This window comes from Podarcis bocagei (genome assembly GCF_964188305.1).
Source record: "Podarcis bocagei genome assembly, chromosome: 3".
Classification (NCBI taxonomy): Eukaryota; Metazoa; Chordata; class Lepidosauria; order Squamata; family Lacertidae; genus Podarcis; species Podarcis bocagei.
This window is the reverse complement of record NC_138127.1, coordinates 90881585-90904288: the sequence shown is the minus strand read 5'-3', so window position 1 is coordinate 90904288 and position 22704 is coordinate 90881585. Positions and strand designations below refer to the sequence as shown.

The following is a 22704-nucleotide window of genomic DNA, read 5'->3' as shown; positions in this document are numbered from 1 at the left end:
ATGCATGCTCATATAACCTCCATGGTGATGTTATTCAGCTACTGTTCCCAATTAAACTGAGCGTTCATATTCATTTAGATTTCCCATCTTTAGTAAAGGATAAAGTTATAGAACAAGAGGAAGATTTTGGATCATCTGTGACTAGTACTTTTTAAAATTCAGCTTACTAGCTTTTTAGGTGTTCACTAACAGAAAGTTTCACACTAATGTACCACAAAAAATTATGTTTTTAAAAATGATAGTCTTTCTGCAACACTGGACTTTTGAGTAGAAAATATCAAAGCTAGGAGAATGCGATGGCAGAGCTAAAAACAACAGGATCCATAATATTCTTGAAAGTATTAGCAAACTCTGCGAAAAGATTCCTGTCAATGTGTAAGTACATTGAAGCAACAATTCTGAACGATGACCCACAAAGCAGTTGGTGATCTGAGTTGGCTGATCATTTGAGCTGGCTGCCTGCTTCTCCCCCAGCTGCTGCTCAACATCAAAATACTACTAAATATACATCCCTTTTCTAAGATTAGTTTTCCAGGTAAGCAATTTTTGTAGTTGCCATTAAAATGATATAACATTGTAATACAGCTGATTTTGTTCTCAATCCACTACACCATCAGGTTGTCCCACGCTTAACACTGTTATTTGACAGATGCTCATCTAGTATCTGTTTATAGTCACTTTATGCATTAGAGCAGTAGCAGGGAGCCTGCAGCCTAATTAGGTCCAGCAGGCATCCTAATTTGGGCCACAATCCTATTTTCCCCAAGTCACATCCATCAACCCCACATGACATCATATGTAAAGATAAAGACACGGGTGGTGCAAAGGAACCATGGGGAGCCTGAAAATGTGCTCCCAATTGCTCCTTGGTAAGCAAGTCTTGTATTTGGTACTTTTTAGATCTGCCACCAAATGCAAAACCCTTTTGGGTGGCATTGGTTCCACTCAGAAGCCCCCAATTAGAGCCATGTTGAAAGGGGGACTTGAAGTCAGTACTAATCGCAGGCTGATCACCAGTCACTTCATGTCCCACTGGGATTGGCTACACTCCAGGGTTCCCAATCAGAAACTCTTGAGTGCAGCCAAGCCCCTGCCAAAAATGGAGCTTGAAGGACAGTGCTGATCAGCTGTAACTTCCAAGCACCACTTCTATTGGCCGGGACCTTCCTTTGCAAAGCTGCTTGAATGCAACCTGCACTGCAAAGGTAAAATTGATCACCTGGTGCCTTGCCAGTCCTGGGATTCCTGCTCCCTGCCTTGCTGGACTTCTCCCACCCAGCCTGAGGGGGCGGGGCCCTGACTGACTCCAGTCACAAAAGCTGAGGCTGCTGAACAAACTCTTGGTTTGGGGTATTGCTTGGGGACTTGTGTCACTGTTATGGGTATTAATTCTTTGTATCTTTATTTTCAGATCTTTTATGATTTATGTGAAAATTGCCTGGTTGTGTACTTTTTGATGTGTTTTATTTATAAATGACTTTTGTTGTGTTTGTGATTATGTAAATCTTTTCATGCTGTAAGCAGCCTTGAGCATTGTTATACCTATGGAAAGGCAGCATACACAAAATGATGGTGGCAGTGATGGTGATGTCAGGGAATTCACAGGTAGGCAGCCCTGCCAACATGTCAAAGTTGCTTACAGAAGGTGGAGGAGCAGTGTGTGTCAGCCAGATATCTGCATCAGTGTATCATGTGTGCCATTTGTGTGTGGTTGGGGCCTACGAAGCACAAATTAACTGGAGAACCACATTGGATGGGCAGATGGCAACTTGCTGTTGCTTGGACAGGGTTTTCTATCTACCCCAATACTTGCTCTTAAAATGAAAACTAGAGCTGAATGTTTCTAGTTTCTGCAACTGTAAATTGTGATCAACCTTCCATTAAGGTATTGGCTGAGCAGGCAGCTTCCCCCTAGCAACAGGGCCATTTCAAAGACAAACTCTTTATTGAGTCAGTCTAATCAATACCATTGTGTGATTCACCATTCATCCTCCCTCCCCAGCACTTAGTCAGTTTCTCCTTGTTACTTGTGAGTAGTCCATACGTTGTGATTTATTAGATGCCTGTTCCCTAAAAGGTCTCCAAGCAACTTAAATTTAAAACAATAATTATAAATACATTAAACTATTTAAAAAGTATATAATAGATTAATATAATCATACAAACACCTAGAATACATACACAGACATACAAAAATGGTTCCCCACTACAACCACATTAGACAGCACACTAAGAGTAGTTATTTGATGACTGAGATAATGATGGCTGCAAAGTGAACATAGATTTCCCAATTTCACAGAATTCGGGCCCAATAGGAAGCAATGAATTTGAAATAAATGTGAAACTGTAAAGGCGTAATATACTTTGACAGAGCACAGCTTGAAGAAAGACATTGGTGCCCAATATGCTATGTCAACTGGCAGGGGTCCACAATTCACAGGGGCCACCAACCACAAACGTAAACCCTAGTCTTCCACCTAACCTTGGAGCTAGGGGTTATTCACATAATGTACTGTGCATTGGAAGCACAGCACAGTCATTATGGGGCCAATCTGTCTTACTCCAAAGTTAAAAAGAAAGGTCCTACAGGACCCTGGAATTTCTCTTTCTGTTTCTCTAAGAGCTCTAAGAGTCTATGAAGCAAAGCACAGAAACAAGCCACTACCCATAACCAAGCTTTCTTTCCACTATGAATGAATTTACCCCATAATCTCTGCCAAACTTGTTGTTAAAGCATTATACTTACTAAGGTGAAAGATAAAGGACCCCTGGACGGTTAAGTCCAGTCTAAGGCTGGGATGCGGCATTCATCTCGTTTTTAGGCCGAGGGAGCCGGCGTTTGTCTAAAAACAGCTTTCTGGGTCATGTGGCCAGCATGTCTAAACCGCTTCTGGTGTAATGGGACACCGTGACAAGTGCCAGAGCTCACAGAAACACCATTTACCTTCCCGCCGCAACGGTACCTATTTATCTACTTGCACTGGCGTGCTTTTAAACTGCTAGGTTGGCAAAAGCTGGGACAGAGCAGTAGAAGCTCACCCCATTGTGCGGATCTGAACTGCTGACCTTCCGATCAGCAAGCCCAAAAGGCTCAGTGGTAGACCACAGCGCCACCCACGTTCCTATTATAGTTATTTGCAGGACCTCAAATAGTGAAACGTGGGAGGATTAAAATCTTCACAGCCACAATGTGGCCCAACCAAGAAAGGTTTATACCCTCCCAGGATTTCAGTTCCTTGCCTAACAAGGGCTCAAAATTTGCTTTACTTAAAGAGTACAAGTTACAGATAGGTAGCCGTGTTGGTCTGCCATAGTCAAAATAAAAAAATTCCTTCCTGTAGCACCTTAAAGACCAACTAAGTTAGTTCTTGGTATAAGCTTTCGTGTGCATGCACACTTCTTCAGATACGCATATCTGAAGAAGTGTGCATGCACACGAAAGCTTATACCAAGAACTAACTTAGTTGGTCTTTAAGGTGCTACAGGAAGGAATTTTTTTATTTTAAAGAGTACAAGTTTTCTGTTATGAATATTCCCAGGTATTTCAGCTTTTGAGCTCCCACAATGCTTTGTATGAAAACTTGAGACCGTGTGAGGACCCCAATATACATAATTTCATATCTGGTTTCATTATGTGTAGGCCTGCCACTGTCAAAATTATTCAATTCTGATATAATTTCAGGTAATGCCAATCCTGGTTTTGATAACATGAGAGCTATGTCACTGGCAAAAAAAGGATAATAGTATGCATTTTACTTTTTTTTTTTTTACACTTTCTACATTCACATTGTTTCTAATTACTATTACCAATGGTTCAATAGACAAGGAAAATGAAAGTGGGGACAAAGGGCATCCTTGTTTTACTCTTTTTATAGGGGTTTCTGAGTCGAGAAAAATTACACTGACAGTAGCATAACAACTTCAAAAATTGTACACTTCAAAAATTGAATTAATAAACCACTCTCTCATGTTAAGTCTATGTATCAGTGCTTTTAAAAATGTCGAACTCGGCCTTTCAAAGGCCTTGTAAACAACTAATGAGGTTACTGCAAGCGTGTTACCTTTCTTTTTACTATAATGAATGACATTCAATAGGTGTCATATTGGAACCACTATCTGCCAGCAAGGCATAAAGCTCATCTGGTCTGGGGAGATATAACATGTAATGAACGTATTTAACCAGTTTGTTAAAATGCCTGTACAGTGGTACCTCGGGTTACATACACTTCAGGTTACATACGCTTCAGGTTACAGACTCCGCTAACCCAGAAATAGTACCTCGGGTTAAGAACTTTGCTTCAGGATGAGAAGAGAAATTGTGCTCCAGCGGTGCGGCGGCAGCAGGAGGCCCCATTAGCTAAAGTGGTGCTTCAGGTTAAGAACAGTTTCAGGTTAAGAACGGATCTCCGGAACGAATTAAGTACTTAACCTGAGGTACCACTGTATATAGCTTAGCATCCTGGTTTAACAGGATAATTGGACAATATGATTCCACTAGGTCAAGGTTTTTCTTCAACTTTCAGTAGTACTGTTATTTTAGATTGATGCCTGGAAGTTCCCCTGAAAGTACTTCATTCAACAACTGGCTAGATGGGGATATAATTCATTGTAAAATGTTTAAAGAATGCTCCTGTAAAACCGTCACCTCCCAGTACTTTGTATCCTTTTAGTTTTTTTAAATAGTCATTTGCACTTCCTCCAGTTCAATTGATTTATTCAAAAACTGCATTTCTAACTGTAGTAAACAAAGTTTATTTTAATATTCATTGATAGCAAACAAAGACGTTGACAGTGAACTGTATAAGTCCAAATAAGATGTCTTAAATAATTCACATTTGTCTTTTTCTTTGTATTGAAAAATGCCAAAATATTTGTGTTGCACTCTTCTATGGGCAACCTTTTTAAGAATTCGATCGACTTGCATTTTAAGAGTTTTTGTTTCCAAAGTCACAGTATTTTTGGTTTAGATATAAAATGTTAACCTCTATCCTAAAGGACTCTAGAGCAGACAATTTGGATTTCACCTTTTTCCCACTTAGCTCCCAAGATTGGGAGCTTTACAACAATTCTGTGAGGTACTGTAAGTCAATATCGTGAAACACCCCCTGCCCCCTGTTACGGGGGAAATAAGGCTGAGAACGTGCCTATGGCCACCTAGTAAGTTCATGGCAGAAACAAAATTCAAGTATGAGTCTCGATTCAAGGTCAGTTTCTTTGTCACTACACTAGTAGTTCAGTAGTAGACCAATTCACTCATTATATTTCATAATTTTGAGCACTGTTAGAAACTCATATATATAAGCTAATCACCAAATGGCACCTTAAACCCATATTATGTTTGCACAATGGTATGTCTAGGCACCCTTTTTTACAGTGGCATTTATTATTATTATTTATTTCTTTTCTGTACTGCTTTATATTTTAAAGGAAAAAATCAAAGTGGTTTTCAAAACATTAGAACATCAAATTAAACAATCCAGAATAAAAAAAACCCCGCAAACTGCAAGGAAAATATTTCAGATCCTTCTCTAAGTGGCATTTTGCTTTCCTCATCTTCGTTTAGCTACGGTATACAGCTGCCCCATAGCAGAGGAACCCTAGAAGCCAGGGTGATTTAGTGGTTGGAATAACAACATTTAATATAACAAAAATAAAAGTAACATAATGTCAAGTATTGCTTATGCGAATGTAGTCAATAAGTATTTGAACCAGGAAAATAAAACACAACTTTCATTCCTCTCACAAAAGCATTTGTCCTGACCTCACAGCTGTGACTTTCACTAACATAACTGTGCATGTGGGACCTGCAATTAATGTTGCAGTGCAGAAGGTACCTTTGCAGGATTTTAATCAGTCATGTCATTTTCCAGAATACTCCATTGAATCCCCACCCACACAGATTTTCCATTTTCCCTTCCTCCACAGACACTCAGTATTGTGTTGCAAATGAACAAACTCAGTCTTCACTGGATTCTCCTCCATGGCTTTCCCCCCTATAGTTTTTTTTTTTTTTTACTTCTGAAAAAACACAGGCCCCTCCCAAATCTGCTGATACCTTCCTTGTATGTGGATGCTGCTACACAAGGATTCACACTCAAATAATGAATTCACTATTATATATCTTCTTCTTCGGCGATCACTCGTAGTCGAGTAAGATTGTCTTTCATGAACACAAGACCGTGAACAGTTCCATGAACAGTGAGTCCGGAAGTGACTGTGGAGGCCAATTCTGGATCCACACAGCCTTCCACAGTGAAGACATTGGTTCCAGGGCGGGAGTTAATCATGGTGAGGGTTTGCCAAACGTGCCTTCCTCTTAGCACATTTTTCCTTTTCGTCCTGAGTTTGAGCGTCTTCGAAATCCATGACACCTTTGGTAAAGGCTGTTCTCCAATTGGAGCACTCGCAGGCCAGTGTTTTCCAATTGTCTGTGTTTAGATTACATTTATATATATATACATAGGGCCCCACATTTATTTATAAAAAAATTATATACCGTTGTATCATAATAATACATCACAGTGGTTTGCAACAATATAAAAACACAAAGTCAAATAATAAAATCATTAAAAATTAAAAACAAGTGAAAAGTGAAAAGAAATTGAAAACAAACATAAATGGGCCATTGTGTGTGGGAGGAGGTGTACTCTTAACTGCCTGCACAGGCATAGCAGAATATAAAAGTTTTCAGCAGGCTTTTAAAAGTTGGCACAGAATGTGCCTGCTGAATTTGCAGTAGGCACAGGGGCAGAGAGTGGAAAAAAGTTATTTTCTTTTGCCGCTCTCCTGCAAGTACACCCTCATATGCACACATTTATATAAGCACATACTCACACCCACATAAGGTAAGGGAAGAACTGCTCATCACCTCCCTCCAATAAGTGCCTTATAGCTGTCTCCTACACGGAGACAGGGATCATGGCCAGCACATATAAACCCTACAACATGCTATCCTTACCTGATAAAATTGGCTATGGTAGTGTAAATAAGGATATGCATCTTATCAGCCTGATGCATAGGCATCAATTGTCCCCAGCAATGACAGTTCTGGGAACAGATGCAACCTGGCTTCTGCTGTCCCACAAAGTATTGATGCTGCATGTTCATCAGAAAAGAAATTTAGACCAAATTTTGGGAACTGCTGGCTTAAAAAAAAAAAAGAGGTAAGAATTTGGCTACTGAAAGTTTAGCACTTTGTTTACTGTCAGTCAACAGGTGGCCATTTTTCTAAAATGATCAATGTTCTAGATGTGTGATCACTGAAATTACACCATTGCAGAGACGTAACAACTATTATATGAAGAATATGCAGGGAAGGAAAGGGCAAGCAGCACAGGATGAGGAGAGGAACTCTCTCAGACAATAATATTCTTACTTCAATTTAGCATAACTTTTTTTTTGGAAAACAGTATTTTCCACACAGTCTACTGTGATCAGAGATGTAAGCACCAATATGACAATGTTCTAATTCTTTGCCAGATACCATCTTTCATCAAAGTTCCTCACCTGTGATGTAATTTCAGAAAATAATAAAATGATTCTTTCTAGGGCCTTTTCCAAAAAGTGATGTTTTTATTTCTATAAAGAAAGTTTTCCTTGAATTCCACTACTAAATAAAGTTGATTATCAGCCACAGAAATGAGAAATAGCTACAGCTCTTGTTTCGATCTATAAGAATGAGAACTCAAAGCAATGTTTCAGAATTCTATGCTAGGGGTTGAATTCTATCAACCAAGATAGAATCCTGACAACTGTGAATAGTTTTTAGTGCCTATGTGACCTCTTCCCAAAAGCTATCAGGACAAATGTTGATAACAGAACTAGCAGAATCTATCTATCTATCTATCTATCTATCTATCTATCTATCTATCTATCTATAAGATTTAAAGCCAGACTCTTAATCCAAGAATTCAAAAAGTAGCTGAAAGAAACACAACTATCTTCAGTCTGCCCCCTCCCCCACTTTTCTGCTTCCATGGAAGTGCATACACCTCAAGTTATATTCTGCTCTGGACGAGAAAGCTGTGCATGAGTCACTGAAATAATGTTTTTTGTACTGCTATATTTAAGTTTCCTAGCTTGTAATCTGCTATGGTTAAAATAAAAAACAGGTGGGCAGAGTCAAGAGGGTCATTCAGCCTGCAAGCAAAGCATAGCAGAACTCTTGATGACCTCTTTATTGAGAGCAATAATTTGAGACCAAGTATGCTCTAGTTCACTCATCTACTACTTGACAATAAAGTGCAATCAGGCTGCAATCTAGTTGAACTGCTGAGAAGGATAGGGATTGCATTGCAAAAATGTTCATTTGAGTACTTTGTTTAAAAAAAAAAAAAAAGCCTCCTGAATACCTATAGTGTGTCTGCTAGCTTTAAAACATACAATACACCAACTACTGTAGTTTAATAACAAACAAACAAAATGGTCACATCCACATCAGTAGAAAATGGGAACGCTTATAATCAAGGCAAAACAACATGAAATTTGCTCCAATTGCCTTAGGCAGCAGACTCACATTGTCGCCTAGTGTCAGGCAGGGGAGAAATCAAGGAGCTATCAATTAACTACTGAAAAGGTCAACTACTTAAAACACAGTGGCTTCATGACAAACTATAGCTGGAAAGATACCATCTAAGATAGCTTTCAAACCAATCTGAAAAATGGCCCTGAGACTACAAGTGATGAGCAGCCCCACATCCATCTTCATGACTTATTTATTTTGTAAGCAAAAAGAAGCAAGAGGAGATTGAAATCAGGAGCAGAGTACGGATGGGGAAGAGCTGTGAAGTTCTTTTTTATTTGCTGTTTTAAGAAATCACTACCCTTCTGGTTTCTGCCTCACTTTTAAGGAGGAGGGAGAAGAAAGAATACAGACACCCCTAATATTTTTGCTCACAGAGAGAACAGGGGTTATGGAGCTAATTCTGAAAAGAAAAACACTTGCAATGGAAAGTTATTAAACAGTCTTATCACCCTCAACTTTCAACATTCGGCATCTGCTTCTCTCTCTCTCTCTTTTAAAAAAGGGTTCCACCACCCAATGGCGTTTCCTAAAAAGGGCTGCTCAGTCATGGATACAGCTACCAAGCTGCTCAACTGCCTCGTTCCTTGAGTCAGAACGACTGAATCTGTATCCACCGCCCATGTGCCAGTTCATGACTAGGGGCTTCCAGATTTCACGATCCTGCCCCCGTTACCATTTGCCGATTGCCATGGGACTTCTGGGGTTTGGTTTTGGAAGACACCTGTGCGTTAATTTATTTTATGTGTGTAGATCAGTGCACGCTGACCAACACACAGTCTTAGCAGTAAGGTTCTGTTCTGATGCCATGAGTAGTCACGACAACCTGTAGATTCCTATCTGTTGCAGACTTCATCTGCCTTCACAGCCGTTGTAACATACCACTTGTTATCATCTGCCTGTTCTGCCGTTGAGGACTTTTTGGATCATTCTTTGTCTAGCTCCTTTCCTTTGACATTACTGCCTTGGGTGACCCTGCTGGGAGTACGAGATTCCCGACGGCTTCGCTCACAAGAGTCATAATAACATGCAAGTCCACTCACCATGACAAGGTGATAATCCAGTGAGTGAGTACCCTATCAGTGGTTCCCCTGTAGATCAGAAGCACAACTCGTGTCATCAAGAAGTCATGCCTTAGGTGTAGTGGGCCCAATTCTATAAACTTCCTTCCATTAGGAATCAGGCAGAGATGGTCTGGGTTAAGTTTCAAGTATCAGGCTAAAACCATTTTATTTCAGAAGGCCTTTTTACTATGCAGGTTGTTTTAATGTTTCTATTTAAAGGTAAAGGGACCCCTGACCATGAGGTCCAGTCATGACCGACTCTGGGGTTGCGGCACTCATCTCGCTTTATTGGCCGAGGGAGCCGGTGTACAGCTTCTGGGTCATGTGGCCAGCATGACTAAGCCGCTTCTGGCGAACCAGAGCAGCGCACAGAAATGCTGTTTACCTTCCCGCCGGAGCGGTACCTATTTATCTACTTGCACTTTGATGTGCTTTCGAACTGCTAGGTTGGCAGGAGCAGGGACCAAGCAGCGGGAGCTCACCCCGTCGCGGGGATTCGAACCGCCGATCTTCTGATCAGCAAGTCCTAGGCTCTGTGGTTTAACCCACAGCGCTACCCGTGTCCCAATGTTTCTATTTACTGATGTTTTAATATATGTTTTACATATTGTATATTGTATGCTGTAAGTCATATAAATAACCACCAGTAAACAGAAAATTGCTACCCAATCAGAAAGGTTTTGTAAAGTTGATTTTCTTTCATGATGCTAGATATGCAAAAATGAGTATGGGTATTCAAAGACAGACTTGCTAGTAAAACTTGGTGATCCAGCAACTTGGTGATCCAGCTAGTAAAACTTGGTGATCCAGCAACTTTTGTGATCATATGGAAGGCTTGTGAAAAATTAGCCTACAATTTTTAGTCTAGCAGCTTTTGTGGATTGAAACAAACCGTAGACTTGTGGAAAAAAATATCAGCCCACTATTTTTACTAGCCTGCCTGCCCACGGTTTACCTGTATTAGTCATTTGTGGGCTGAAAGCAAAAATATTATGTTTTTCTTAAGCTTAATTCTTACTTATCACAGCATGATGGCCAGACTACTGCCTATTTAGAAGCCTAATTTATAGTTTAAGCCTTGCACCCCCATCCTATACAAGTTTACAGAGAAATCTGACAGGATCCCACTCCCAGGCTAGTGTTTATAAGTATTTTTCAAACGCATAAATGTGAAAAGCTTTCAAACAGCTACTTCCAAATCAGTCAACCATTTTCATTTTTTTTAAAACCCACTACCCTATCATGAAAAAATTCATAGTTTTGGAGGAGGGGTTCCTCATCAAAAACTGTATTATTTTACTTTGACAGGAGATAAATTTTCTTCTTAAGAATATATTCTGGCACTGTAGTGAATCAACAGCATCTACATGGAGACAAGATTGCTGGAAGAACTCACCTGCTGGGAGAATACCTGTACAGTGGTGCCTCGCAAGACGAAATTAATCCGTTCCGCGAGTCTCTTCGTCTAGCGGTTTTTTTGTCTTGCGAAGCAACCCTATTAGCGGCTTAGCGGATTAGCGCTATTAGCGGTTTAGCAGCTATTAAAGGCTTAGCGGATTAGCGGCTAAAAGGATATTAGCGGCTAAGAAAAAGGGGGGGAAGCGGAAAAAAATCGGAACACTCGCAAGACGTTTTCGTCTTGCAAAGCAAGCCCATAGGGAAAATCGCTTTGTGAAGCAGCTCAAAAACGGAAAACCCTTTTGTCTAGCAGGTTTTCCGTCTTGCGAGGCATTCGTCTTGCAGGGCAGCACTGTATAGTTTACTTGATTAAACCAGCTAAGATTACATTAGAACTTGCTACTGATTCTACCATACTCAGTGTATAGAAAGAGCTGCTGCACTTCTTAATATAATCGAACTAGAGTTATTTACCTAAAGTTTCTTTTTTAAAGCTCAGACATACATATTTTTGTTACTGATTTATTGTTTATATGGCCCCCTATAACAAAACTTTCTGGGCAGCTTGTAACAAAAATAATCACATGAAAATAAAAATCTATGCCCAGAATGCAGATATAAAGCTTTGCTAAGGAGCATTATGGAAATTTAAAACCAAGCAAACCAGAGCAATTTGCCCTGAGAAGTTATAGACGCCCTTTCTCTGGAGGTTTCTAAGAGCATATTGGGTTTTAATCTGTTAAAGTATGGCTTAAACCTCCATTCTCATTGCAAAGAGTTGAACAGATGACCTGGAAAGATGGAGTTTTATATGGTTTCATTCAAATACTGAAGCTGCTGTTCAATTAAGTAGAGTAGTTTTCTTATGTAGCTAGAAATGGTTTAGTTTACTTGAACACTGGGACCAGTAATCGTACACACTATTGTTTGTTAATTTCAATATATTTGAAAGTGCTGAGCAACTCAAATGAAAACCTTATATTAAAGCTGGATATTTAAGTTTCATTTTTCCATTTCCTCAGTTCCCCTTCTATGTTCTCATCCCCTCAGTCCCTTTACTTTTTTTCCCCCACCCCTTTTCTTTCTTTTCAGCTTTTCACATTTGCAGCTTGAGCAGATTTCTCGGTCATGCCGGAGTCAAAAAATTCTAGATTGCCCAAAGGTTATAGAGTGGCACAGCCTCTTTTTGGCATCGGCACATAAGATATATATTAAAAACTGCAGTGGACTTGGCACACCAGAATTCCAGGTTGATCCAAAATACAGCATTTGTCACCCTGAGTTTTAATCTGAGTAAACCTAATGGACCTAACTTAGTAATGTTCATTAATTTCAATGGTCTATTCTGAGCAAAACTTAAGTTGAATACTACCCTCCAGACTACTGCTGTAGTCACTGCATTACTAAAATTAAAATGTATTCAATTAAAAAAAAATCACTTTTTAAAGAACAAACATTTTCTGTAAGTGGCATAATTTAGGCTTAGTGCTCAATGGAGTGAATAACCATTACTACCAAAACAAACCTGTACATAAAATATTAATTGGTGTTACTTGGCAACTATTTATGACCTAACAGTTACCCATAAAGAATGAGAGACTCGGGTAAATAAACTGAAGAACTATCCCATAGATGTCAACAATACTGAACCAGCTCTTCCATTTTTATTGGAAGTGTCATTCCATGCCAAATCACCTGATTTTAATAGTCGACCGTGCTCTCACGACTCAGATTTTCTCCATTTTTAAAAAAATTGTAGATGACTATGATAAGCTCAAAATAATATTTTAAGATTTTTTTGGTCCAAAACTGGGCACAGGAGAATTTTTTGAAAATTTCGATTTTCATGCAATTTAGGCTAATGGAATTTCTGCGTCAGTGTAGAAAAAACCTCCTGTTTCGCTTATTTTTCAACCGATTTTGGCTTATTTTGGTATCAAAATAAAGCTAATTGTGGTCTCTTCCAAAATAAGGTATAAAAATGAGGGCCTCGGACATAAGGTTACCAGGTTAATGAACTAGATGGATGAGATAGAAAGGACTGACAAAACCCGAGACCAGGAGGAAGAGACGTTGGATGAAGATTGGAAGAAAGTTTTAAAAAATTCTATTTAGGAATGTTTTCTAAAATTAATGAGTATTAGAAAAATGTTGGAACGAAATGATTTGAATGTTAAAAAGAACTATGTAAGAATATGCTATAGTTATGAGAAATTGGTATAAATAAGATTTAAGTTTTAACTTTTAGGGTTTTTTATGGTAAGATAAGGTTAAAATAGATTAAGGCAATTTAATGACAGAATATTATGAAAAATGGAAAGGATTTGCTGTGACAATCAACAACTAGAATACAAAAAAGGGAGGTGTGAGGAGGTCGATGAAATAAGGTAATGACAGTTAAGGATTTGGGAATATTGGATCTGTTTTAAAATCTTTGTGGTTTATTTTTGCTTTCTGATTTTGATGTGCTATGTGGTTTGTTTTTGCTTTTTGCTTTTGACTTTTATCGATTTGTATTGTTTAATTTTTTTTTCTTGTTTTCTCCCCTCTTTTTTTTTGTTTTTTTTTGTGATTTTAAAATTCTCAATAAACATCATTTAAAAAACATCATTTAAAAAACAAAACAAAATAAGGTATAAAAATGGTCTTAAGTGCTACAGAAAAGGGTCACCAACCATTCAAAGTGAATTTTTGTCATTTTATTCCCAGTAGGTTCGATAAGCCATAGCATGCAAACCACAATTAAAACATGTTTTATACTTTTATTAGAAGGCCTTACAGTTTGATCCAAATGCAAAGTCAGAATGAGCATGAACAGAAATACTGGCCTTAGGACTTCAAAATTAACATTTTGGTTTGGAAATTTATGCTGCGGCTGAAGAGGATAATGTGTGGTATACGTCCCTGCTCAATGAGTACCAATGTTTTAGAACCTAATATGAAATTGTTTTTGAAACATCTGTCTTTAAGAGGACTTTAACAGAATAGTCCTAGTCGTATCTACTCAGAAGTAAGTCCTACTGAAATCCACGGGACTAACTCCCAGATAAATGGATTTAGCATTGCAGCCTAACTTTCTAGGAAGAAGTACGGTTAGGAGCCACAAACTCACACAGAATTTAAAGTAACAATGCAGAGTAAATAGTTTAGAGAAGCCTTTCTCAACACAGTGCCATTCAGATATTCTGAACTACAGTTTCCATCATCCCTGGCCATTGGCCACACTGGCTGGAATTGAGCCTGGAACATTTGGAAGACACTGCATTGGAGAAGGGTGATTTAGAGAATCAGCATTGATTCTGCTCCTTTTAAAATACACAGTCTACTTCTGACAAACTAAGGATCATGAAATATGACAATTCAGCAGTGAATTCAGCAGGGACTTAGGAATGAGCAAAGTAGAAATGTAGCAAGTGCACCCAAGTCAGCTGTCGGTGCAACTTCTGCAACCCAAACGTCTGCTAATAACAAACTGCTGACTAATATTACCAAGTAAATGTAAATCCCACCCTGGCTTTAAGCACTATTATCAAAGTCTGCAACTACTCTCAGGATCACATTTTGTGTCCAATCAGTGGCTAGTGTGTTGGCTCTGGGTTCAAATCCCTTTTCAGCCGTGAAGAGACATGAACTTAGCTTGCCACATACTGATAAAATGTTGTTACAAGGCTGACTAGACTTAAAATATTATGCGGGCTATAGAAAGGATTTAATAGCAAAGTTTCAATGTTACAGCTGAACTAAGCCTGAAACTTTCAGTCAGAATGTTTTGATGAGAACAGCTAAACACTAACAACCCATGTCCTTTAAGTTTCTTTCCAGCTAGCACAGTTAGGGTCTCTACCAAAAACTAAGTATCGACACAATAGTTTTAGTATTTGGAGTGAAAATCTGTTACATGACCATAAAAGGACAGCAGTGTAGACTTACTTGCCTGACCTCAATAAATTTAAATATAGTATATCAAGTGCCAAGCCACTGAACACATCTCTTCCTCAGAATTACCTGGCCTTCTAGGAAATACTGTTTTTAATTCTGAAAGGAAAATAATCTGAAACACTTTGCATACAACTTGTACAATGTTATATAAAACAACTCAGTAATCTTAGCTCATGGCTGCACTGAATTTTCTACAATATTTCTAGGACTAATTCAGTACTAGTCTCCAACTACATACATGCAGTAAACAGAGAGAACAAAGGGAAACAATGCAATTTCTACTGTGTTAAGTATTCATAAGGCTCCCAGCAACCTAGTTAATTTAGAGAATGCCCTGCTCTGTTCCCCTTTGGCAGCTTTAATGAAAAACTATGTCAATACTATACTCTCACAAACTGAAATATATTCACAGGAAGGTGAACTACAACATATTTCACTATGACAGATCTACAGTGAAAGATTCCTCCTCTTCTTCAGGGGGTCTTCATTCAAGAGTATCTAATGTCCTAAATTTATTGTGACACGCTTGTGTATATAAAAATTTAAGGATATTAGAAGTGTTCCACAAATCTTCAGATATTACTGTCTATGAACAACTTTCGTTTGCCATTTATGAAATTTTGTAAAGCATTCCAGCACTCACATGAAGAATTTCCTGGCTGAAGTCTTAGTGACTAAACAGCCGGATGTGTTTTTGCACAAATGGGTATTTCCTCCGGGCACTTCCACATTGCTCTATTTCACTGTCCTACAGGTGACCCAGAATGAACAATTTATTTTGCATGGTAATCTGCAAGAAAAGCAATCAGCATGCTCCTCATTAAGAGTTCAGGTTGTCTTGGGGTTAAAGCATTTCCTGGATATTTTTATCCTAGAAATATCATGCATCATGTTCCCTCCTGGTTATGCCTGTGAAGCCATCTTGTGTGAAAGAGACTGAAAACCAAAGTCAGTATTGTATGCATATACACTACAAAGATAAAATTGAACTAGGAAAGCTGTTTTGCTTGACTAAGCACTGTGTCTTAAGGCAAAGGTTTTATAATGGAACATATTTCCTGACACAACATTTTTACTTATTTCTTTCTAAGGCCAATGTACACTTAAACCCTAGAAAGTCACTGCTAGTCAGCAGCAGGCAATAGCCAGTGAGGTGGACCAATGCACTGATAGTTTAAGGCAGGTTCATGTGTTCATATGCAAGTGTGTCACAATGAAATCAATGAACCTGCTTCTGAGTAAATATATTGGCTTATAAGACTCTGAGCAATTAGATCTAGACATCAGGCATAATCATATGGTTTCCAAACCCAAGGCTGCAATTCTATTTTTAGTTGTATTGTGTTTTACATCATTATTTTATGTTTCCCATATTTTGTCATTTTAATGCATTCTGAAATACCTTGGAAGAAGGCCTATAAATAAAAAAATTAACTGATTGATTAAATGGGGAGGAGAGAACACACCTACTTCACAAGGTTTGTTTTTATTTAAGAAATAAGACTGCTATCCAATACACATACCAGGCAACATGACCAAGAGAATATAGCAGTACTTCAGATTAAACATTTATTTATGCTACAAGTGCTGTGGCATTTAGAAGTCATAATCAAACAGAAGAATTAGATTCTCCTATCACATAGTTAGTAAACTGGTTATAAATTTGTATTTTATCACACTTTAAGGCTCATGTTAAAGTGAAATTATGTGCTAACTCACTTTAGACGTTCACATAATACTGGGTAGGGTTATTTATTTATTTTATTTATGTTTTAATTTATATACCACCCTATACACAGAGGTTCCAGGCGGTTTACAGAATAAAATCAAAATATAAAACCACGAAATACATAATAAAAATAAAAACAGCAACAACCCAGTAACCCGCATACAAAAAAGACCACATTTTAAAAGGGCACAGTACAAAAAAAGTTGCATTAAGCATTAATATAGCTGTCTTTAATATAGCACCATGTACAGAGAACTTGAACACAACAACTCTGTCATTCTCATGATACTACCCTACTCTGAGGTATGGTGTGATATCAGTCTTACAGATAATGGGACAGACTGAACAAAGTGACTTATCCAAGACTGCTTCTAGCAGGATAAATTTTGTACATGCAGTACTATAATACAAACTCCATGTAGTGGTGTGCAACAATCACAGACCCGTGCCATTGAAAATGGCTGCAACCTCCCCATTCAAGTTCATACACATCCAGTTTGTTATATCTAATCACTGTATTAAAAATATGCATGCTATATGCACATTTTTCCTTACACCACAGGGCTTAGGGGCACAAAATCCATCACATTTGAAGTCACCTTCAGTTTATCTATGGCTGAGAAGAATACAATAGAAGACCAATCCTGTCAAGCACAGAACCACAATAGGGGGCAACTAGATATCAGTGCCAAAGCCCATGCTTTGTGTGTACAGTACTAAAGTGCTGGTTAAATAATCTCAGCAAACCTGGGAAAGGGACAAATTCTCCAAGCTGCTGCTAGGCTGAATAAGAAATCTGGGCTTGACAGGGTAATAGCTTTAACCAGCATAAAGCAGCTTCTTACATTCGGATGGATTTTTCATTCCTTTGTACTATCTACTCATTACAACCATTTCTTACATACCCTACTTGGTAACAATATTACATATTGAGTTATCAGTTGCAATGATTGTGAACTCATCTAATGCAGTATCTGAACAGGTCAATGAGGCTTGGGGTGATTTTAAGGAAAGAGCAGGCTACTATTAAGGACGGAATGGGCACCTATCCACTGCAGGACCCACCCCTGGAATAACCATAACCACCTCTGGGGAAAGCGTGCTACCAGCTCTGAATTTCAAAGCAAGGAAAACCTGGACATTTATAGGAGAGCCCTAAGAAAACCCTACTAACGAGTCCTGCTAAAATCTTGACATGCATCTGACTGCAACTCACTCCCACACCGACCATGCAGATCAATAATAATAATAATAATAATAATAATAATAATAAATTATTATTATTTATATCCCGCCCATCCGGCTGAGTCTCCCCATCAAGTGTAAAAAACAATACAGCATTAAATATTAAAAACTTCCCTAAACAGGGCTGCCTTCGGATGTCAGATCAAGGCTTCAGAGGCCACAAAAATAACGGCCACCCCCACCTACCACCAATAAATATAATACAAAAACGGACTCGCCAGTCTGCAAAACGGAGGAAAGGATATTTGTGCAGTTCCGCCCACCCCGCTGACATTATTTCAGCTTACGTCTTCCTCCAGCACCTTCGTGCTCAAGACCAGAGGCAGCAGGGCGGCAATTTCACATTAAGCCCCCTCCTCACCTTTCCAACTTGCAAAACGAATGAATGAAAGGCGGCGTTCTGCAGTATAAAGTTTATCTTTCATGGCCACGGTACAGTCAGGAGCATTATGTCCTTTAAGCTGCAAAGCCTTTGCGTTTTTTATTTTATTTTTTGGAGGGGGGCGGTGGCAGGGGGGGTGTTTTGCCCGCCTCCCTCCCGTCCCGTTAACATTTCCCTGCGGGGGCGGGAAGTGGCAGCCCAGGCAGGTCGCCCTTCCCACGACGGGGCCTTCCTGAGGGGAAGGGTGGGTTGTTGGGCCGGCCGGCCAGGCCTCCCCGCTCCCGCTTTTCCCCTCATGGCGACCCCCCCCCCGGTCTAGTCCGCCCAGCCGGGCTCACCTACTAAGCGGCGGCTCAGGGCCGTTGGAGGCGGCCGCGGCTGGAAGGCCGGCGCATCTCTCTGCCTCCTCCTCAGCGCCGCGCCGGCTCCCTCCTGGGTCCCAGCATCACCCCGGAGCGCGCTCGGCCTGTCGTAAAGGCGGCGGCGGCGGCGGCGGCGGCAGCAGCGCGGAGCCCCCTCCCCTCACGCGGCCTGCGAAACGGCTCTTGCCTCAGGCCCAGCCAGCGAGCGAGCCGAGAGACACTGTAGAAGAGGAGGAGGAGGATGGGGCGGGGGAGACGGGGGGCGGGCGGAAGGGTGGAGTGACGGCGCCGAAGCCAATCGCAACGAAAGGGCAGCCTCGCGTCCTCCGGCCAACCGTTAAGCTCGGCTGAGGCGGGGAGCAGGCCTGGAGAGAAACGTAGCAACGCGGCCTTCTTCGACGTCCCCCTGATTAGAAGCGAGGCAGCCAATCCCCGATCGTGGGAATAAGTAATATGCAAACCACGCCCACTCCTCTCTCCCTCCCCTTCTCTCTCTTAATCGCGCTCTTCTCCGCCCCCCCAGCGACCATCTTGGCTGAGGGCAGATTGCCAGGGCAGTAGGACGGTGTCGCTTCAGCGCCCATTTTGGAATGGGGCACGGTTTACAGGAAGGACGGCGATTTTAAAAAAAAAATTAAAGAAGAAACGGCCCCCTATCCATGGTTACGAAGGAGTAAGCCTCGTAAATGACTTGTTTAATAAACCTGAATGCGAAATACTGCCCTCTTGGAGGGGCCCGGAAGGTCTTGCACAGTAATCGTTGGCATATCCCATGATGCTCTGCGACTGGGAAAGCGAAATGAAACTATTCCGGCGATAGTTTTTTGCGTTCTCGCCAGCGGGTAGACCGCGTTTTGTGGGAACGGGGTCTTGCTGTATTAAGGGCGCGACTACGTGGTAAACGAGCAGTTACCGTGGGGAAACTGCCATAATGCAGTGTCTCCAGCAGTTTTCGGACTACAACTCCCACCATCCCTCGCTAGCAGGACCAGTGGTTAGGGATGATAGGAATTGTAGTCCCCCCAAAAAATCTGGCGAACCAAGTTCGGGAAACCCTGCGCAAGCGACCCTCATTCTTAGGAGACACCTGCAAAAATCTACTGGGGTAGTTGGCAAATGGGATGGAGGACATTCCTTTGTAGGACTTCCCCAGTTTTTGGAAGCCAGAGAGTGGGCCATGCCTTGTTCTAACATGGAATATAAGCATAGCTGTCAACTTTTCCCTTTTCTTGCGAGGAATCCTATTCGGAATAAGGGAATTTCCCTTTAAAAAAAGGAAACGTTGACAGCTATCACTAAGTTTATTAAGATGTAGTAAGAAAGCGGCGGTATCAATCAGTGCTCCTGGAAACACAAAAATGGTAACAAGGACACAGTGAGGAAGCTAAGCACTTTTAATTGAGGGATCCCTGAAAGAACAAGTGCCCCGCCCCACCTCCAGCTACGGAAGAAGTGCTTGCAATGGCCCGTCCAGCATCCCTCTCTCCTCCATGAATTAGACTAATCCTCTTTTAAAGCCACCCAAATTGGTGGCCATCGCGGGTTCTGCTGGCAAAAGAGGGCCGGTCCTCAAAAGTCCCTTCTGGCAGCGGGCGAAGCGCAGCCTCGGTGGATGAATAAATAAGTACAGTATTGTTGCTATATTAAAATATGCATTAGAAATACACCGATTGTAGGGTACATAGTAATAATGACCTGTAAGGATTAAGGGAGAAGCGATCGGCGTTTTAATTCGCACGTTTGCTCTAAAGCAAGCTCCTCTACATCCGGCAAGTCTAACATCCACCTAACTGCGGATCGGGCCCATTGCAGGGAGGGGCCTTTACTTCCTTACCCCGATCCCACCTGCGCGTCTCCTCGGACCTGCGCAGAGGGTCGCAGAGGCTAATTTGCATTGCCCAGGATTCCTTGCGCGCCCCATGAAGGGGGAAAAAACCAATAGTAATGTTTCTCTGGAGATTTCTTTCACGTTTGCGAACAGCTGGGTGGTAATTCTGCTCCAGTGGCTCCTGGAGTCAGTGTGCAATGAGCAATCCCAAAAATTGAGTCACCGTAGCATGAAGAAGAGTCGCCGGTTTTGTAGTCACTTTCGCAAAGGCGGGGGTTTTGATTTGTGAATTTGGGACGCTGAGGTCTCTGGATTGGGACCTCTCTTTTGAGCTAATCTTTGGCGGTCCAATGGCGGGCCAGCAATAGTTACAGTGCTTCCAGTAGGGCTGGAAGGCGGTGAGTTTAATCTCGGGATCGATAGTAGAAGCGATCTCCAACGTGAGAAGTTTAGAAAGGTCTGAGCTGGAAAGTTAAGTCTCTGGGTGCAAGTCTCGGGAAAGATCGCGCGATCTACTTAAATTTGATTTAAGCGGCTGTTGGGGAAGCAATAAATTATATTTTATAACACTCCCAATTTATTTAGCAGGATGCTTCTTGTCAAAGTGTAAGAATCCCGATTGCCTGCTCTCCAGTTTTCTCGGAGTTCATCCTCGCGCACTCCTTTAATTCTGTAATTTAGAAAGCGCTTTCCCCTCCGCCAACTGTGGCGAGAGGGCGCCTGCATAAAGGCCCGTCCCCGCCTGCAAACTTTGGTGCTCTGCAAATGACCTTCCGCGTATGAGGCTTCCTTCCGCCTGTGTGCATTGGAAACTTTGAACGGAGTTGGGTTCCTGCTGAGTAAATTTGGGTGGTGTTGCAGCCCCGATTGCCTTCTCCCCCGAAGATGCACCAGTTCATTCAGAATTAATTTCTCTCTCTAGATATATAGATATATAGGAACAGCTCCAATAATGAGTGCGGGGAAGCGATCGGCGTTTTAATTCGCACGTTTGCTCTATAGCAAGCTCATCTACATCCGGCAAGTCTAAAATCCACCGATCTGCTACTCGAGCCCATTGCAGGGAGGTGCCTTTACTTCCTTACCCCGATCCCACCCACGCGACTCCTCGGACCTGCGCAGAGGGTCGCTGAGACTGATTTGCGTTGCCCAGGATTCCCTGCGCGCCCCGTGAAGCGTGAAAAAAACCAAATGTTTCTCTGGAGATTTCTTTCACGTTTGCGAACAGCTGGGTCGTATTCTGCTCCAGTGGCTTCTGGATTCAGTGTGCAATGAGCAATCCCGGATAGGAGTCACCATAAAATGAAGAAGAGTCGCGGGTTCTGTAGCAGTGGCGTAGCGTGGGGGGGGGGGGGCTGCCAGGGGTGCCGGCCGCACCGGGTGCAACATTGGGGGGGCGCGGTTGGGGGGGGGGCGCGGAAGAGACTCGAGTGCTAAACTCCACGGGTTAGGGGGCGCAAATTACTTGCCTTGCCCCGGGTGCTGAGAACCCACGCTACGCCACTGTTCTGTAGTCATGTTCGCAAAGAAAAGTCTCTCGATGTATGAATGGGACGATATGTCCAGTTTGGATGGGTTTTTATCCTTAATTTTTGGAGGCCCAATGGCTGTGAAAGGTAGAGCAGAGCTTTCTAAATTTCGTCCTGTTACCAGTACTTAAAAGGAGATCTTTTAAACTTTGGTTAAATTGAATTAGTGTGAAATGATGCACAACCATGCGGATTGGAAACTCTGCTCGAAGGAAGCCAGTCGTGTTCCTGCTTAATAGATTCAGGTGTTGTTGAAGCCTTGATGATTGCTTTCTTAAAAATTCACAGCTCTTGAAAGTCTGCGGAAACTTCTTTCACCAAAAGTGGCATTGGGGACAGAGTGCCTCCTTTTTGCACTGCTTGTCTGCAGCACTAAGGTCCTCCTCCCTCGCCAAGCCTCTTCTCCTCCTCCACTTCTGCTGTAGCTGCGGAGAAAGTCTCGGTGCTTATTTGCATAGCCCCATGATGCTGTGCCCACGGGGAAGCAAGCTTTGAAGGTGTGAAAAATAGGAAAGACACCTATTTCTCTTCAAAAACGCTGCAGCCCCGTTTATCGTGGGGATGGCGTCACACCAGAGAGGCTCCGCGATTCAGCGACAAACGAGTTGCCACAGCGGTGAAACACCATAACCTAATGGTGTCCAAACTTTTTCTAAAGAGGGCCAGATTTGATGAAGTGGAGGGCCGTGAGGGCCGACCAAAGTTGT

The 22704-nt window shown here is 41.4% G+C and overlaps 1 protein-coding gene and 1 long non-coding RNA gene across 5 annotated transcripts in view; one reads left to right on the top strand and one right to left on the bottom strand.

Moving 5' to 3' along the window:
- The window catches only part of LOC308584221, a 38361-nt gene extending 25666 nt beyond the window's left edge, over positions 1-12695 (top strand). Inside the window, exons 4-5 of one of the 3 annotated variants that reach the window (XR_014006661.1) lie at positions 9463-9584; positions 12076-12695. This is a non-coding gene — a long non-coding RNA (uncharacterized lncRNA). Of the gene's footprint in view, positions 1-9462; positions 9585-10893; positions 11000-12075 lie in introns of those variants that run through there. The other 2 variants (XR_014006662.1, XR_014006663.1) reach the window with 2 other exon arrangements.
- The window catches only part of SOCS5 (suppressor of cytokine signaling 5), a 28870-nt gene extending 9822 nt beyond the window's left edge, over positions 1-19048 (bottom strand). The window contains exons 1-2 of one of the 2 annotated variants that reach the window (XM_081188655.1): positions 18617-19048; positions 7392-7506 (exon numbers count right to left, since the gene is read on the bottom strand). The gene's annotated coding sequence lies outside the window, so the exon portion shown is untranslated. The remainder of the gene's footprint in view (positions 1-7391; positions 7507-18616) is intronic. The other variant, XM_081188654.1, reaches the window with a different exon arrangement.
- Between the last annotated feature and the right edge of the window lie 3656 nt (positions 19049-22704).